Here is a 20,214-nt window from a genome sequence, read left to right as displayed (position 1 = left end):
GAACAGGAAATTCTGGACCATGGTCCAAGACGGGTGATTGCAATGGGGCCGGTAGTACAATTCCGTCGCGCTCCATTAAACGTCCATCCAACCCCCCTGTATTCGTACCGTACATACGCCGCATACTCCGGGCCCGCACCATTTCCGCACTTTTCTGCGGGCGACGGCGCGCTTCATTTAAGGAGACCGTGGAGCGGATCTGTGCCAACCAATGGCTGAGATAATGCTACCATATAGGGGTATGAGTCATATCGCCGCTCTTGAACACATAGTGTCTTTTAGACTGCTCATAGTGGAGAATAACATAGAGTAGTAACTTGCCAATGTTACTAGTCTATGTTATTATCTTCATAATGAGTAGTAACATATGAGTGGTATCATAAAAGAGTTCATTTATTAGCCTATAGACTTATTATGCCTTGAAATGTGTGATGTTACAATAACTAGCTAAGTTACCACAAACCCCTCTTTCTTCATTAATTAGCTGTCACATAAACAATCTTATATTGAAATGTGTGATGTTACTAATTAAATTACTCCCATTATGATTAGTCTTAATGTCGAGACTCCCGTAAAGCCCTCAATTTCCTATTAGTGCACGTCCAAATATGTCCGCGAACATTGAAGGGGTTACATTGGATAGCAAAAAGTGTGTGAACTAAAAAAAAAACATATACTGACGATTTGATAACGAAGATGCCTTAAACTTGTGACGGCGAGAGCCCCTAAAGAAAAACTTGTGGCAGCGAGAGGGCTCACTTATGGAGGGGCATTTCTCGCTCCTGCACGCACGCGGCGTCTCACGCTCTGCTTTCAGTTCAGGCCATGCCATTTATTCTTGCACCATAGAGGATGCAGCATTGCCCGGGCCTCGCCTCAACTTTTTGCCATTTGCGTCGAAGCTAGCGACGGGTGCTTAGGCTAGCCATAGTGAGGTAAGTTAAGTAGTAATTTAATACATCCCAAGATAATTTTGCTTATGTGGCAAGTATTTAATGAAGAGAGAGATGATTAAAGTAATATAATATATTACTATAATATAGCGCTTTTCGAGATAAAATGAGTCTATAAGTCAATAAATGAAACAAACTATGATACTACTACTAAGATACTTTGCATTATAAGGATAGTAACTTAGACTAGTGTCATGCATATGACACTAGTCTAAGTTACTCCCTCCGGTCCTTTTTACTCTGCACATTGGATTTGCCAAAAGTCAAAGTTTGCTAAGTTTGACCAAATTTATATTAGAAATTATTAGCATCTATAATATCTAATAAATATAATATAAAAATATATTCCAAGGTGAATCTAATGATATTGGTGTTGTTATGTGGGTGTCTATAATTTTTTATATAAACTTGGTCAAAGTTGAATGAGATTGACTTCGGACAAACCTAATATGCAGAGTAAAAAGGACCGGAGGGAATACTGCCCACTATGACCAGCCTTACCGGGAACGGAGACCAGCTTCGTCATCTCTAGCGTATACGTGTCGACTGAGGGAGAGACAACCAGCCCGACGATTCAAAATTAAAAGCTCGATAGATCGGGACGACGTGTAGCTTGTCCGGCTGGCTGCTGCTGCTGTTTATTACGGCCGGCCGGGCCTCACGCTCTTCTCCACTCTGGTGTGCGGTGCAAGGTGGACCCAATTACATGCCCTTCTTTTCTCTTTTTTTTTCTTTCAAACAGCTCCTCTTCTTCCTTTTCTCCCCCTTTTGAAGCACAAAAGGTTTTTTTTTTCAAATGCCACACAATATGTCTGGATACTTTATGTGCTTCAAAACTTCGTGCGAACATATGAGTTTTGAGCTTTTTTTCCCAAAAAAACCCTTGCTGTGAGCCATGGTTCCCTCACGAAACATCGCCGACATGCCAGATTTTGAAGTGTTTTTTTCTAATATAGGCATAGTTCAAATTTGAATTGCATCCAATTGAATACAAACATGTTAATAAAAAATCTAGAATATAACAAATAAGGAAACCTAGAAAGTTCAATCAATTTTTCATACAATACGAAGGTCATAAAAAACAACACACTAAAATTCGAAGCAAGTTAAAAAAAATGCTTGCATGTTTTAGAAGTGGCGAGCAATTGTAGGCTCCTATCGCTGTTCACACAAATATTAGTGGCGGGAAATATATTGGCACCCTCACTGATAGTAGTGTCCCTTGGCTAACAAGGCTAAGAAAACCAGAGGTGGGCTGGAAAATTGGCTCGCCGCTTGTAACATAAACTAGTGCTGAGCTTCGTTACGTGCCCATCATTGATATCTTGCAAAAGTAGCAGTGGTGGGGTCCAGAATATGCCGCCACTAATGTGACCCTACCTATAAATGTTTTCCTAGTAATGTTTGGCACAAAAAACATTATAATATGTGGGAAGTTAGGGCTCGACTGGTTCTAATAAGTCACCTGACTTATAAGTCAGGTGATTTAAAACCAATGACTTATAAGTCATACCTGTTTGGTTGTCATCTGACTTATAAGTCACCTGACCACACCTTCTCTTCTTGTTTTTTTATGTAAAGGTGATGGGACCAACGCAAAAAGGGGTGACTTATAAGTTTTAAGTTGGGGTGGAGCAACTTATGACTTATAAGTTGGGGTGACTTATAAATCGGGTCTGTTTGGCAAAATAAGTCACTTTTTTTTACTTTTCGACTTATAAGTTGGTGACTTATCTGAAACCAAATATGCCCTTCATTATTTTAGTCCCGACGATTAGCTTGCTCGTCAACGGGGCAATTGGCTATTTCTGGCCAATAAACCGAACAAACTAATTAAGAACCTAGTAATTAGCTTGCTCAGCATAGATCAGTTAGCTTTTCTGCTCGAGCAGGTAGCATAATGTAGCAGTTTGGGTCAAAAAAAAGACAAAAATGACGTTAGTTTTTTTAAACTTCCCTTAAACAATAGGAAATCTTAAAAAGTGTTCTACAGAGAAAGTTCGGGCTAATCAATAGGTTTTCAATGATATATAAGTGTTCAAAGTTTGGGAAAATGTTTAACCTGAAGAAGTTTTGCCCCGTCAATAAATATCCAATGGTATTATCATTTGCGTCATTCTAATAAACAGTTTGAAAATTGTGATAAGAAACAGCGCGAAAAAATAGAGCCAAGAAAGTACGGTCTGCAGTCAGCTAGTATAGGACGTGCAACTAGCTTATCTTTTTTTTCTCCGACAATTAGAAAGTGGTGACAGAAGTTATTCTGCAATAGGTTGTAACATATCTACAATGTGTGTGTCAGAGAGGTGTGTGTGTGTGTGTGAGAGAGAGAGGTGTGTGCGCGCGCACGTTCTTTGGTCACCTTCTAAATTTGGTATCCAAATTTGGAAAATAGGCTAAATATGTGTGGCAGTTTAACATGATAAAGATTTCCTTATTAATATGTGCTGGAATTTAGTCTATATTGGAGGCAGCCCAATAACTATTTCAAAAATTCATAATAAATCTTAGAGGCCCACTTAGCCCATTTGTGCAAAGCAAGCGATACTATTAAAGTTTTGTCCCACATTGCTAGTTTAGTGGGAGTTGGACCTCCTTACAAGAGAGGTTCTTTCCCCACTTGTATGAGCATGAGAACAAGAGTGACATCCACACGCGCTCCTCTCCGCCGCCCGCCTCGCCTCGCCACGACGCGGGTTGCGGGAATGAGCCGAGCCGATGTCTAAATTTTGAATATGAACGCTGCACCCTTCGGCTGTTGTCTGTTCGTTTCATCTCCCGCGTTCCCTTCAGCTCCCGGCGCAGCCTCTCGCCTCCTTCTCTTGCGCCTATAAAAGGGAGGTCGCTCCTCTCAGAGAGACGCACCAGAACTTCTCCTTCCTCTCGCCACCGGTTCCAATCTCTGAGTTGCTGCTGTCTTTCTCATCCCGGCTTGCGGCATGCACCGCAGGTCGGGACAGTAGGCCTCAGAAACCGCACCTCTTTGAGTCCTGTATGGGAGAAGGGTGATAAGGTTTTTGGGGAGTGCTCTGCGCGACTACTGACTGACTCCTTCGTCACGGATGCCCGGACTCCGACGACTTCTTCCCCGACGTCGACAACCTCCTCGACGACATGGCTGGCGAGGACACCGACCCCAAGTCCGGTGCTACTGCTGCTGCTGTCCTGTATGTGTTCTTCTTTCTGTTAGATATCCTGCCACAGTTTCTCGTACTAGTACTTGCCCTAAATATGTTAGGTTCTACCTCATATATGCCACTAGTTCTACTGTCTGCTATAGATATGATAGGCTACGGTTTATATATGCAGAAGCTATTTACCTTCTCTCTGTCAGAACGCATGACTTGTTTTTATCTCTACTATATTAGCCATGCTTTATCTAGTATTTCTGTTAATAAAATCATTTGGTAAATTGCTCATATTTCCAACAATCCAAAAACCTTATTATAGGCAATTTACCCCAAGTGGTTTTGCTGCTTTCATGAGACCTTATATGTTTGAGGGTATCCACTATAAGAGGTGGCGCGTGAGGGCAGTCTTATGGTTTCAAACCATGAGTTGCTATGACGCCACTCTCGGCAAACCTGAAGGGGAGCTTGATGCTCAATAGGCACAAGCCTTTTAGAAAATGGATACTCTGTTTAAGGCTGCTCTCTTGAGTGTTCTTGGTGAGAACATAGTTGATGCTTATGCGTAAATTGATAATGAAAAAGATATGCGGGATGCATTCGAGGCCAAGTTTGGGGTCTCGGATGCTGGTACTGAGTTGTACATCATGGAGCAATTCTATGACTACAGGATGACTGAAGAGCGCTCCATGGTTGAGCAAGCTCATGAGATACAGTCATTTGCTAGAAAACTTGAGCACTCCGGTTGTATGCTACCGGACAAGTTTGTTGCCGGAGGTATCATCACTAAGCTTCCTCCTTCATGGAGGAACTTTGTTACCTTGCTGAAGCATAAGAGACAAGAGTTTTCTGTCCCGGATCTCATTGGCACTCTTGATGTGGGAGAAAAGGCGAGAGCAAAGGACACACGTGCTCGAGGTATTGAGGGAGGATCTAGTGCCAATCTGGTACAGAAGAAGAACTTCCAGCCCCACAAGTTCAAGAACAAGGGAAAGTTTGATGGTAAAGCAAAGTTTGATGGGAAGAACAAGGCTGTGCAACACGCGAACCTCAAGAAGAAGAATGACAAGAAGAAAGGTGTCTGTCATGTGTGTGGGGATCCTGATCATTGGGCTTCTAGTTGCCCTAATCGCTATGACAAGCGTCACCCTGAGAAAGGCGGCAAGACCGCTAATGTTGTCATTGGAGACACTGACATGAAGGATGATGGGTATGATATATTTCCCACTATTCTTTCAGTATGTCATTCTCCTGATTGGTTGATTGACACGGGTGCCAATGTGCATGTATGCGGTGATATTTCCATGTTTTCGTCTTATCAGACCGCAGGGACTTCAACCGTGCTGATGGGCAACGGTTCAAGTGCTTCTGTTCGTGGTGTTGACACGGTCGATCTGAAGTTTACTTCGGAGAAGATCGTGCGGCTGAAGAACGTGCATTATGTCCCCTCCGTCAATAAAAATCTTGTCAGTGGATCTCTTCTGTGTAGAGATGGCTACAAGCTTGCCTTTGAGTCGAATAAATTTGTAATATCCAAGTATGGAACCTTTGTTGGTAAAGGCTATGAGTCAGGAGGTCTGTTTTGTTTATCCTTATCAGACGTTTGCAATAAAGTTGTTAATCATATTTGCAACAATAGTGAATCCAATGTGTGGCATTCACGTCTCCGTAATGTTAATTTTGGTTGCATGTCGCGACTAGCGAAGTTGAACTTAATTCCTAGTTTCACCACTGTCAAGGGATCTAAGTGTCAAGTTTGTGTGCAAGCTAAGCAACCTCGTAAGTCTCACACGACTGCGGAAACGAGAAATATTGCACCACTAGAGCTCATACATTCAGATCTATGTGAAATGAATGGTGTTCTGAAAAAAGGTGGAAAGAAATATTTCATGACGTTAATTGAAGACTCCACTAGATACTGCCGTGTTTATCTTCTGAAATCTAAGGATGAGGCTTTGAACTTTTTCAAGATCTATAAAGCTGAAGTGGAAAACCAACTTGATCGAAAAATCAAGAGGCTTAGGTCCGACCGTGGTGGAGAGTATTTTTCCAATGAATTTGATACTTTTTGTGCGCAACATGGTATAATCCATGAGAGGACGCCTCCCTACTCACCTCAGTCAAATGGGATGGCTGAAAGAATCATACTCTAACTGATTTGGTTAACGCCATGTTAGACACATCGGGTCTCTCTAAGGCATGGTGGGGGGAGGTGATATTGACCGCATGTCATGTCCTGAACCGAGTCCCCACAAAGAACAAAGAGATAACTCCATTCGAGGAATGGGAGAAGAAAAGGTTAAAAATCTCTTATCTGCGAACATGGGGTTGTTTGGCGAAAGTCAATGTTCCAATTCAAAAGAAGCGGAAACTTGGACCAAAGACTGTGGATTGTGTTTTCCTAGGATACGCTTTTCATAGCATTGGCTATAGATTCTTGGTTGTAAAATCTGAGGTACCTGACATGCATGTCGGTACGATCATGGAGTCGAATGATGCGAATTTCTTTGAAGATATCTTTCCCATGAAGGATGTGGCTACCTCATATAATCAGGAGATGCCTAGTTCATCGAATCAGGAACCAGTTACAATTAGTAAACCTGCCATTTCGATAGAACACTTTGAAAGTCCTGTGGAGGAAAACAATGAAGTTCCTACTAGGAGCAAGAGACAGAGGACTGCAAAGTCCTTTGGTGATGATTTTCTTGTGTATCTCATAGATCACACTCCCAGTTCTATTTCGGAGGCTTATGAATCTGAAGATGCTGACTACTGGAAGGAAGCGGCTCGTAGCGAGATGGATTCCATCTTAGCGAATGAAACTTGGGAGATAACTGATCGTCCTTATGGGTGCAAACTTATTGGATGCAAATGGGTATTGAAGAAGAAACTTAGGCCTGATGGTACTATTGAAAAGTACAAGGCTCGGCTCGTGGCCAAGGGTTATACCCAAAAGGAAGGTGAAGACTTCTTTGATACTTACTCACCTGTGGCTCGACTGACCACTATTCGAGTTCTACTTTCACTAGCCGCCTCACATGGTCTTCTCGTTCATCAAATGGATGTTAAGACTGCTTTCCTAAATGGAGAGTTGGACGAGAAAATTTATATGGAACAACCAGATGGGTTTGTACTAGATGGTCATGAAGGAAAAGTGTGCAAGTTGCTGAAGTCTTTGTATGGACTCAAGCAAGCACCCAAATAGTGGCATGAGAAGTTTGAAAGAACTTTAACAGTTGTAGGCTTTGTTGTAAACGAAGCTGACAAATGTGTGTACTATCGCCATGGTGGGGGCGAGGGAGTTATCCTTTGCTTGTATGTTGATGACATACTGATTTTCGGAACAAATCTGAATGTTATTAAGGAGGTCAAAAATTTCCTATCTCGTTGTTTTGAGATGAAGGATTTAGGAGTGGATGATGTCATTCTGAACATCAAGTTGTTGAGAGACGATGATGGTGGGATTACATTGTTTCGATCTCACTACGTGGAAAAGATCTTGAGTCGCTTTGGCTACAGTGACAGCAAGCCCTCTCCAACACCATATGATGTTAGTGTGTTGCTTCGAAAGAATCGAAGAATTGCTAGAGACCAATTGAAGTATTCTCAGATTATTGGCTCGCTTATGTACTTAGCCAGTGCTACAAGACCTGACACCTCTTTTGTTGTTAGCAAACTGAGTCGGTTTGTTTCAAAACCAGGAGATGTGCATTGGAAAGCTCTAGAGAAAGTTTTGCATTAGTTGAAAGGATATGCAAATTATGGAATTCGCTACACCGGGCACCCAAAGCTGCTTGAAGGGTATAGTGACTCAAACTAGATCTCAGATGCTGATGAGATAAAGGCCACAAGCGGATATGTATTCACTCATGGAGGTGGCGCTGTTTTTTGGAAGTCTTGCAAGCAGACCATCTTAACGAGGTCAACAATGGAAGCAGAACTCACAGCATTAGATATAGCTACGGTCGAAGCAGATTGGCTTCGTCGGCTCTTGAATGACTTGCCGGTTGTTGAGAAACCTGTACCGGGTATTCTTATGAACTACGACAATCAAACTGTGATCACGAAAGTGAGCCGCTCAAAGGATAACATGAAGTTATCAAGACACGTTCAGAGAAGGTTAAAGTCTGTCAGAAAAATGAGAAATTCTGGAGTTATTGCATTGGATTATATCCAAACGTCTAAAAATCTGGAAGATCCTTTTACTAAGGGTCTATCACGTAATGTGATAGATAATGCATCGAGGGAGATGGGTATGAGACCCACAATATGAGTTGTTCACAGTGGTAACCTATTCTTTGTGATCGGAGATCCCGTGAATTAGATGTGGAAGACAAGCTGTTGGTCAACTGGGAGGAGAGTACCCTTACTGTTAAAATACCACTCCATAAAGATGCAATACTCTCCTAATCTGCATGGCAGGTTGATGTATATCTTAATGTGTTCTAAGTGACTCTTTGAAGCAGAGATGTTGTCCTGCAGAACATCTTTTGAAGAACGCACATATATGAGTCTGATTGTTAAACGTCGCAATCTATGAGAGTAGGGTTCTCTCTAGTAAACTCATGAAAGATCTCGGAGTATGACGTATAAGCTCCACCCGCGGGGAAGACCCACAGTAGCCACGTATCGGTCAAGGCTTTATGTGAAACTAGATTTGCAGAAAACTTACAGTTCAAGACCCAGTCCACTGTTCAAGTTACTTACTAGTGTAGCATAGAGTTCTACTCCCTCCGTTCCTAAATATTTGTCTTTTTAGAGATTTCAAATGGACTATCACATACGGATGTATATAGACATATTTTAGAGTGTAGATTCACTCATTTTGCTCTGTATGTGGTCACTTATAGAAATCTCCAAAAAGACAAATATTTAGGAACAGAGGGAGTAGGTGGAAGTTTAACTTAACTGTCTCCACTGCAGTACCGGTATATAAAACAATGTTTTGGAACCAAAGGCAAATCTCTGTGTGCCTCTGGGATCTGGTGGGGGATTGCTGGAATTTAGTCTATATTGGGGGTTAGCCCAATAACTATTTCAGAAATTCCTAATAAATCCTAGAGGCCCACTTAGCCCATTTGTGCAAAGCAAGGGATACTACTAAAGTTTTGTCCCACATTGCTAGTTTAGTGGGAGTTGGACCTCCTTATAAGGGAGGTTCATGAGCATGAGAACAAGAGGGACATCCACACGCGCTCCTCCTCCGCCGCCCGCCTCGCCTCGCCACGCCACGCCACGCCTCGTCACGACGTGATGCGGGTTGCGGGAATGAGCCGAGCCGATGTCTAAATTTTTGCCACGCACTACGGGTATACGAAAGGTCACTCGGGAGCTGGAAAGTTTTTGCTGTAGTGGATATTGAATACGAACGCTGCACCCTTCGGCTGCTGTCTGTTCGTTTCATCTCCCGCGTTCCCTTCAGCTTCCGGCATAGCCTCTCGCCTCCTTCTCTTGCGCCTATAAAAGGGAGATCGCTCCTCTCAGAGAGACGCACCAGAACTCTCCTTCCTCTCGCCACCAGTTCCAATCTCTGAGTTGCTGCTGTCTTTCTCATCTCGCTTGCGGCGTGCACCGCAGGTCGGGACAGTAGGCCTCAGAAACCGCACCTCTTTGAGTCCTGTATGGGAGAAGGGTGATAAGGTTTTTGGGGAGCGCTCTGCGCGACTACTGACTGATTCCTTCGTCACGGACGCCCCGGACTCCGACGACTACTTCCCCGACGACGACTTCTTCCCCGACGTCGACAACCTCCTCGACGACATGGCTGGCGAGGACACCGACCCCAAGTCCGGTGCTACTGCTGCTGCTGTCCTGTATGTGTTCTTCTTTCTGTTAGATATCCTGCCACAGTTTCTCGTACTAGTACTTGCCCTAAATATGTTAGGTTCTACCTCATATATGCAACTAGTTCTACTGTCTGCTATAGATATGATAGGCTACGGTTTATATATGCAGAAGCTATTTACCTTCTCTCTGTCAGAACGCACGACTTGTTTTATCTCTACTATATTAGTCATGCTTTATCTAGTATTTCTGTTAATAAAATCATTTGGTAAATTACTCATATTTCCAACAATATGTACGAAATCTGGAAGAATATATCCCTATATATATTCTTTCAGATTTATATTCTCCCAGATATCGTATTCATTAATAAGGAAATCTTTACCAAATTTGGACATGAAAATCGTATTCATTAATAAGGAAATATTTACCAAATTTGGACATGGAAAAGTAATAATTAGAAGATAATTAAGGCTAGTTCTAGGAATCCATTAATTATTGTGATATATTCTTTCAGATTTTGTATTTCATTGGTAAGGAAATATTTACCATGTCAAATTGCCACCAATTAGATACCAAACTTGGAAGGTGGACCAAAGGATTATAATATCCACTCATATCTCCACTTTAAATGTTTTCATTTTTGTAGAGATCTTTATGTATATATATAGGGACGGTGTTAGGACACCCCAGACATCTTCCATTGTTATTGTTGAGAAGAGAAGAAGAAGAAAACGTACTTTACCTACCACGAGGAGCACTAAACAAGCACCTATCGTTGCATTGCACTAACTAGATGGAAAAGCACATGAATTCCTTTCCTGCAGGGACCATACTCCTGTGTGTGCTTCTCTTGTTCTCTACGATCCATGCAGAGTGTAAGTGGCTATAAACGTATCTCTCTCTCTCTCTCTCTCTCTCTCTCTCTCTCTCTCTCTCTCTCTCTCTCTCGTGTGTGTGATTTATATTTCTTTTGAATAATTTTCTATGATAAACATATATCAGCATGGGTTGTGCATAGTGTTTCACATCTAGAGGTGATTACGGAGGGACTACTATTGTGGATCGGAGGGACTAGTATTTTTGTCTGTGCTTGTGGTCGTTTCTTTATAGCTCATCGAAGAATAGCTTTCTGAATATATTAATGATTTTCTTGTATTCCTTAGGCCAAATCATGCAGAGCCTAGCAAATGAGAAGATCAATTTCCCAACAGGATTGTGCATCCATAGACCAGAAAAAACGTGCCCAACTAAGCCATTTTGTTTCTGTTGTTTAGTGAACAGCGATTGCTATCTTGCAATGGATGGTTGCGTGAGTAACTGTGCAAAGTCTGCTTCATCAGGAATAGAGGCTTCACAGAAATATGGTCTATCACCTTCCCATGTAATGCACCGATGAGTAGCACATTGCATCTTTGTCCCTGGTGGGAAGCCCCGCTGATCAACACTGCATGGTGCTTTCCCTTTTGGTGGCCCACATGAATAAAATATTTATTTTCATGCATTGCATGATGTAGCGCTGTAGTATCCCTAGTACTTAATAGTACAAGAATTTGGTGGTGCACATTGTACATCACATGCTTATGACTGTTGTGACAAATAGTTTTTGTCTATCTCTCGCTTTTCTCTAAATATCTTTCTCCAAGCGAAGAGTAGAGAAAGCGCGGACGGGCTCGCGTGCTCCTGTTACTTGGGCTAATGAAATATTGCGTGATCGGAGGTCGCGTTAATTGACCGTGAAATAAAATAGTTCACATACAGCCAAACAGTGCTGGATCCGTATAACAAAACTAGTGAGTGGTGAGTTATGTCAATGTTCGGTCAGAACAGGATGCCAACCTTCCTGGACCGTGGTGCGCAAACGGTGTTGGGGTGAGAAAAAAAAGTGGGACCAATTTCAGGCTATTCCTGACCGGTAGACTGGTCACTGGTGCCCATGCCGTAGCGGAGGTTTGAGAGGGAAAATAGGGGGTTAGGCATGCAAGATTTCATTAATTATTGTTTTTTTTGAGCGGTAAGAAACTGCTTTATTGATCAAAGGGGATGTTCAAAGGAATACAAATGGGATCATGCGGGTACCCTAGTCACAAATGGCGACCCGTACTAAGCGAAACTGAAAATTTTACCAAACTATGAGCTTCTTTGTTCGTGTCTCTACCTTCAAATATAATATTACACGCCTGAAAAAGCAATTTGTTCTCCCTGATCTCACGAATGATAGTGTCGTTCCTGCCACGAGCCTCATTTTTTATGTCATCCACTAACCCTTTGTTGTCGCATGAAATAATGACTTTGCCTAGATTCAAATCCATTGAGCTTCTCGACATGCTAAGGCCTCCAAACAGGCAGGGTCTGTAACTCAAGGAAACACCATTGACGAGGATCCTAGGAACCGGCCTTCGTCATCCCTGCAAACAGCGGCAGAAGCACCAGTGGCGCCATCACGGGATAGCCCTCCGTCGACATTGATTTTGTACATACCTGCTATTGGAGGTTTCCACCTCTGGGGGTGCCTAGCCGGCGCCACACAAACATTGCTATTCGGAACTTTTTTGATTGCCTCCAACTCTGATATGAACCGCTGCACAAAGATATGAGTGGCATGTGGACTCTGGAAGTTTGATTCGTGGATCGCCTTCCGCCTGGCTGTCCATGTAGCCCAAAGAGTAACTGTCAACAACACAAATTTATCGTGTGATAGTGTCTCAATCATCGCAAACAGCCACTGCTTCGCCGATGGTTCTGTAGTGGCAATGAGGTGTTCAGCAAGATCCCCATCGGTCAAAGCCCATATACATCTCGAAGATGAGCACTCAAGCAAATAATGGCGCCAAGAGTCTCTAGCGCCACATAGCTGACAATTATCAGAGTGCGACATTTTCCCGCGTTTGCGAACATCTTCGGTAGGGATTGATTGTTTTGCTAACCTCCAAAGAAAATTTCGAATCTTTCCTGGGACATTAACATGCCAAAGCTTCTTCCATCCTCCTTCTTCTGCTGCTCTATTGGAAGCGCTCGCGCGGCCCTCGAGCCATGCTTCACGCCTCCGTTTGGTGCTTGCGAGCATACGATATGATGACTTCACAAAGAAGTGTCCGTTCCTCTCAAAATGCCAACTCCAGAAGTCAGTATCCTGCCTAGTAGAAAGCGGTATGCTCATGATGGCATCAACATCTGCCGGTAAGAATAATTGTTGCAGCAGTTTACGGTTCCATGAGGCCTCTGTATGGTTAATGAGCTCGGAAACAAAAGTGGGCCGGGCAGCCGACAAGCACACTATTGGCCTCATATTTTCATCTCTGAGGATCCAGTTATCTAGCCAGATGTTGTTGGATGAACCATCACCAATCCTCCTAATCAGCCCTTGGCGTAAGATATGTCTTCCCTCTATAAGTGCTCTCCAAATTTTTGATGGATGGTTACCAAGTTCAGCTGACAAGATTGTTCTAGTGGGGAAGTAAACAACTTTCATAATCCTAGCACCCAAGGTGTCAGGGGACTGTAGGATCCGCCATGCCTGTTTAGCCAATAAAGCTAAATTGAAAAGTTCAAAATCTCTGAATCCCAAGCCTCCCATAAACGTTGGTTGCGTCATGTCATTTCAGGAAACCCACGCAGGCTTCCGGTGACCATCCTTACTTCCCCACCAAAATTGACGTATGAGTTTATTCAAGTGCTCACAAAAGTCCCTTGGAAGTTTGAAACAGGACATAGAATAGACCGGCACCGCTTGAGCCACTGACTTGATCAAAACTTCCTTACCCGCTCAAGAAAATAATTTTGCAATCCATCCTTTAACCTTGTTCCAAAGTCCATCCTTTAAATATTTGAAGGCTCCCGTTGCAGATGAGCCTACATCTGAGGGCATCCCCAAATACCTGACATTTAGAGTTTCATTAGGCACATGCAACAACCCCTTAATCTCTTCCTTAATATTAGCTGGGCAGCCTTTACTGAAAAATATAGAAGACTTGCTAGCATTGATACGCTGACCAGATGCCCTGCAATAACTATCCAACAGGTTTGATACTTCAGTCACCCCCAAACCATTCGCTTTGAAAAACAACATGCTATCATCTGCAAACAAAAGGTGGTTAACAGGAGGCACCGACGGCGCTACTTGGATTCCACCCATCTGCGATGACTGAACTCTGGAGTTAAGGAGGCACGAAAGGCCCTCTGCTGCCAACAAAAACAGATAAGGGGGGATAGGATCTCCCTGACGAATACCTTGTGAAGGTTTAAACTCATCCAATTTCTTTCCATTGAACAAAACTGCAAAAGAGACAGAGCTGACAAGGTTCATGACAATAGAGACCCACCTATCAGAGAATCCCAATTTGAGCATGATGGCCTTCAAATAGTCCCACTCAACCCTATCGTATGCTTTCATCATATCAAGCTTCAAAGCACAATGGTGATGCTTAACTGCCTTATTGCGTTTCATAAAGTGCAAACACTCATATGCCACAATGATGTTATCTGTTATCAGACGTCCTGGGACAAAGGCGGACTATTCCGCTGAAATAATATCTGGAAGGACCACTTTAAGACGATTTGCAACCACCTTAGAAGCAATTTTATATAACACATTGCACAAACTGATTGGCCGAAACTATGATAGGAGCAACGGATTTTTTATCTTCGGGATCAGGACCAACACCGTCCGGTTAATGCTTTCGGCGCTTTCTTGCCCCTCCACTATTTTCAGAACTACCTTTGTCACTTCCGAACCACAAACGTCCCAGTGTTTCTGAAAGAAGTGCGCAGGGAAGCCATCCGGACCAGGCGCTTTCGTCGGGAACATTTGGAACAAGGCAGTTTTCACCTCGTCCTCTCTATATACATGGCGAGTCCAGAAGGGCTTGCATGTCGTTAGTGATTTTTCTAGGGACCGTGTCCAAGACTTCCTGCATGTTATTCACTCCTTCAGAAGTATAAAGATTCTGATAAAACTGGTTGGCCATACCTTCCATCTCATGTAAGTCATCGGTCACCTGGCCATCTTCTCTAGTCAGAGCCTTGATGAGATTTTTTCGTCGTCGGATCGAGGCCCGCAGCTGGAAGAAGCGTGTGTTCTTGTCCCCGTCGGTAAGCCAGTCCACCCTCGAACGCTGCCTCATAAGGATCTCCTCACGGCAGTAAAGTTCGACGAGGCGCTCTGTAATTTTTAACTCCCGATGACTTGGACCATCTCTGCCTGGAACGTTTTTGAGTACGTCTAACTCTAGCTGTAGCTTCTTTATTTCAGCACGGACATTACCAAAAGTGTAGCGGTCCCATCCCCACAAACTCTCGGATAAAGCCTGTAGCTTAGTACTAATCTCCTGGACCGAAGCACATGCATCGTTTTTGCTCCATCGTTTTAGTTCCGGATGTCTGTCCCACATCACCTCATATTTGAAGTTTCTTGACGGGCATGCAGTACTAATTTCTCCCTTGAGCTGAATCACAATAGGGCCGTGGTCCGAGCATGCGGCGGTGGAGTTCAACACTTCAGCAGCCGGAAAAAGCGCGCACCACACCGGTTCTGCTATTGCTCGATCTAACCTCACCCGAGTGTAGGATCCGCCAGCTACCTTCTTTTCGAAAGTCCAAATTCTTCCCTTGTAGCCGAGATCGATAAGACCGCACACATCAAGGGCGTCTCTAAAACCGTCCATTTGAGCTTGGCTTCGCTGAGAAACTCCATCGTGTTCTGACTGATGAGTAACTTCATTAAAATCGCCAATAGCTAACCATGGTAGTCTCGAGGAACCTGCAAGGGAACGCAAGGTGTCCCATGTTTTGTATCTTTCACTCACTTGCGCTTCGCCATACACGCTGGTCAGACGCCAAGGTACGTCTCCAAACTCTGAGATACTAACATCTATGTGGTACTTAGAGTAGCCCAAGATCTCAAGTTTTATTTCATCATTCCAATATAACACAAGACCACCGCTCCTACCAGAGCTACTAACTGCATAAGACTTATTAAAACCAAAGGACGCTGCTAATATTTCGGCGCGTGAGCTAGGAATTTGAGTTTCGAGCAAGCATAGCACGGCCAGGGTAAATTTGGCCGTTAGCAAACGGACCTCTCGAACTGTCGCGGGATTACCCAAACCGCGACAGTTCCAACTGAGAATACTCATTGCGTCCGGCGGTCCTCCTCGAGGGAGGCCGCCGATGTTGCTTCAGATGTGGTTGACTTTGCTGGTGAAGTACCCTTTCTGGCCTTCTTCCTTTCCTTCGGTGACAAATACGGAGCAGGAGGTGGTGGTATAAGGGGTTCAGAAGGGCCCCCCGAGGCTGCTGGAGCAGTCTCCTTAGTTTGCTTACTAGCTTCCCTCGTCACCGGATCATCCATGTTCAGCTTGCGCGCAACAGTTGCATCCCTCTTTGGCTCTCATGTATGATCATCATGCTTCAACGGGCTCTGAGCCGTGTCGTCCTCTTCGGCACCATCATCTAGGCCTGCCTCATTAGATGTCCTCTTCCTTGGTGCACCACGTCCACCACGACCCCTTCCACGGAACCTGCCATGGGGAAAGGCAGACCGGCGATCGTTCTCCTGATTACCCTTGATTGATCTCCGTTTGGTAATCATCCACTTTCCCCACTGAATACTTTCTGGTGGATGGACTCCGTCTCCACACTCCTCCATATCATGGCCAAGTAGGCCACAAACCTCACAAAAATAACCAATCTTTTCATACTTCACCTCAAGGAAGATCCTCTCTCCGGCCAGGTTCAGCGGAATCCATCGGATTAGAGGCTTGGCAACCTCTATACTTGCACGAACTCGGATATAGTTGCCTTCAAAGTAGCGGCCGGGATTGAACTCAACGCTGCGGACTGTTCCGATTCTCCTTGCTAGCTGATCAACAATAGGCTCCTTGCGGTAGAGGTCTGGAATTTTGTGGATTTGTGCCCAGACTGTTGATCTCTCTAACTTGATAGTTTCAGGTGCCCTCTTTCCGTCAAACTCTTCTATCACCACCACGAGCCCACGGAAAATCCATGGACCCTGGAACATCACTCGTTTCCAATCTCCCAATCAGAAAACTTGTATCACAAAAAGGTTGTCATCAACCTCTCTAATATCCGGATCATGGGCTAGGTTCCATATGAACTTTAGGGTTTCCTTCAAAGCCGTAATGCTGAAAGTTTTGGAGGTGTTCACCTTAGCAACAGCAAGCAAACGGGCCTCCTTTGCAAGCTTTCCAATCTCCTCTTCACCAACATAGACCTCATCAAGCTCCCCCTCCTGCAAGCGCATGTTCTTCATGGCTGCCTCGAGCCCTGCATCGGGTTTCTCCTTCCCGTGGTTGGACGTCTGAGATCCTGATCCCGACGCCGCCATGTCGACAGAAAAAACTCCTCCCATCTGTCCGCTGAACCAATCTACTCACGTCGTTGTACGAAGCCCCAAGGCCGGGAGGCCCTAAGATCCCCGCAGGCGAACGGAGGAGGGGTGGCACACGGGGGAGGCAAAACAAAACTCGACGCCGGTGGTCCGGCGGAGTAAAGAAACCCTAATCGCCCTTGGCGGCTAGGTACGTGACGGGATAGAAAGACAATCTTACTTGGGTTCGTTCATTAATTATTGTTGCCTTGATCTTACGCAATGAAAACTTTTCAGTGAACGGTAAATGTTTTTGAATTACACTATGTACACTTTTAAATGCACAATAAACGTTTTCTAGATACACGTTGAATGGTTGTCTAATTTGTGATGAACACTTTTTGAACGCACAATGAACATTTTCTAAATACACGATGAATGGTTGTCTAATGTGTGACGAACACCTTTCAAAAAGTGTTGAGGCAGTTTAAAAAATGTTCTTGTAAATGTAAAAAGTGTTAATGCACAATGATTTTTTTAATTACATGAACATTTTAAATATACAATGAATAATTTTATGAGTGGCATCTTTTTTTTTTGAAATACACAACAATTCTTTTTAAAAAATATTCACGTATGTTGCCATGTGAAGCAACGATTTGACATGTCTTAAAAAACGTGCATCTAAAAGTAGCATGGTCCGGCACTGCAATTGCCATGGATCGAAAGTTTGAATTTGCAAATGGATGCAATACTTGTCGTGGTCCAGGGGAAAAACTAAATTGCCATAGCTCTGAATATAATTTTTTCACGCCTCTGAAAATAAATTTTTCATGGTCTAGCGATACAGTTTGTCATGGTAAAATATGCTTTCTTACATTTTGACTTTCTTTTGCCATTGATGTCAAACTAGCCATGGACCAGCAACGCAATTTGCCATTGCTCAAAAGATTGAATTCACGAAATGGATGTAAACTTGTTATGGTCAAGAAAAAGGTAAATTTCCATGGATTTACAAATAAATTTGCTGCAGATCTGATTTTTTTTTTGCAATGGTCCACCGATGCAATTTCTCATGGTAAAATGTGTTCCCACATTACAAACTCTATGTAATTTTCTTACATTTTGATTTTTTTTCCATTGATGCAAAACTAGCCATGGACCAGCATGCAATTTGCCATCGCTCACAAGTTTGAATTCGCGAAATGGATGTAAACTTGTTATGGTCAAGATAAAAGGTAAATTTCCATGGCTTTAAAAATGAATTTGCCATAGATCTGTTTTTTTACAATGGTCAAGCAAAGTGATTTGTTATGTTCAAAGTGTTGCCATGCTACAAATTCTATGTTTTTTAGGTTTATTGTGTTTCTAAAATTTGACAAGAATTTTGTCGCCATGCTCCAAAACTAGCCATGGTCCAACACTGCAATTTGTCATGTCTCGAAAGTTGAATTTGCAAATTGATGTAAATCCTCCCATAGACCAGAAAAGGTAAATTCCCATGGCTACGAACATAAATTTTCCATGGTCCAACAATGATATTTCCCATGGTAAAAAATGTTGCCATGATACAAACTCTATGTGTTTTGTTTCTATTTTTTGCGTCCAAAATTTGATAGGAAGAATTTCCATGCTACACACAATTCTTTTTTGTTGTCAAATGACAAGTTCAATAATTTTGCCGTGATATAACAACGAATTTGCCGTGGTAAAAAATACAAAATAATTTAAACACATCAAAATTGCTATGGTGTTGTATGAGTAACATGCGACTTAAAATTTTCCTTTTTTTTGAGAGAAAATGTTCCATAGATCATGGAAAACATAGGAAAAGTCATTTCCTAAATCAAGGCAACTTAAGGGGAGGGTATTTTAATACGTGTAGCAAATTTAAGATTTTTGTTCTTTTGAAAAGATGGCAAATTTAGGAATTTTTAATGGGCACATGATAAATGTATGATTTCTTTCCTCAAAAAACATGGCAAATTTATTAATCTGCCATGCTACCGAAGAGAAATTTGCCACATGTTCAATAATTACAGGGAGGGGAAGTGGTGGCATATATAATCTACCAAGTAGAATCAAAAGAATTTAATCATGGCAAAAAAATAACTAGTAAATCACATATGTAAACAAGGAGACCTCTAGCAATTAATTTAATTGATTCTTCCTCTTACCAACGGGATCATCTTAAAATATCTCAATAAAATGAGTGATCAAGGTGTGGCCCATCCCCCCATCTGCCGACGTGCACATGTCTAGCCGTTACGTAGAGTGTGGGGTCTGGGGTGTGAAGCATGACAATGGCACAGATCGGTCCTGGAGATCATCGCCACTTCCAGCAAACGTCTGTCCACTATGCACCTGGCTCCCATCACCCCATACGGCTCAAATATAATAAGGGTTTAGAAAGTACGTGTACATCCGAACAAGTGGCTAACGATTCCGAGAGCATGCGAGCTCGTCCGCTCCTGTGAATTTTCGTCTCCAAGCGTGCATTTCAATTTCAGCACTCATCACATACTTAAACTAGGAATGATTCCCTGACCATAACGGAGAAGCACCCGAATGACTATTCTCCATCTGCGAGATGTGTGTACAAAATCAGTGAAATGGGTATAATATGATCATGAACATGTGTGAGCAAGATTCAAGCAATTGGAATCACATTGGTAATGAAGCTTAACTGTTGACTGTGTGCATTCAAATGATCGAAGTGTATTATCACTCTTATATTGATCATGGAACAACACTTTCAATTTATCACTTATCACTGAAACATAGAGAGTTTTCATCACTGCTGCAGCAAATGACCCCATTTTGCACTTACAGTGCCATGATCATTATAAGAGTGAAAAAACTCTTCGATCAATATATGTTCGAATGATCGAAGAGTACATCATTGCTCAGCTAATAATTTTAGCTAAAATTAAGTGCCCCCCAAAGTTAAGTTTTCATCACAGTGCCATGATCAATAAGAGTACTTCTCGATCAAATTAAGTACCATGAATGTGTGCATTCA

The 20,214-nt window shown here is 42.9% G+C and overlaps 1 long non-coding RNA gene across 1 annotated transcript; it reads left to right on the top strand.

The window, feature by feature from the left end:
• The first annotated feature begins 10,582 nt into the window (after positions 1-10,582).
• Positions 10,583-11,449, top strand: LOC119327589. Its single transcript, XR_005158584.1, has 2 exons — positions 10,583-10,743; positions 11,032-11,449. It is a non-coding gene; the product is annotated as an uncharacterized LOC119327589 (long non-coding RNA).
• The last annotated feature ends 8,765 nt before the right edge of the window (positions 11,450-20,214 follow it).

This window comes from Triticum dicoccoides, chromosome 7A (genome assembly GCF_002162155.2).
Source record: "Triticum dicoccoides isolate Atlit2015 ecotype Zavitan chromosome 7A, WEW_v2.0, whole genome shotgun sequence".
In the NCBI taxonomy this organism is placed as follows: domain Eukaryota; kingdom Viridiplantae; phylum Streptophyta; class Magnoliopsida; order Poales; family Poaceae; genus Triticum; species Triticum dicoccoides.
This window is presented reverse-complemented; position numbering and strand designations above follow the sequence as displayed.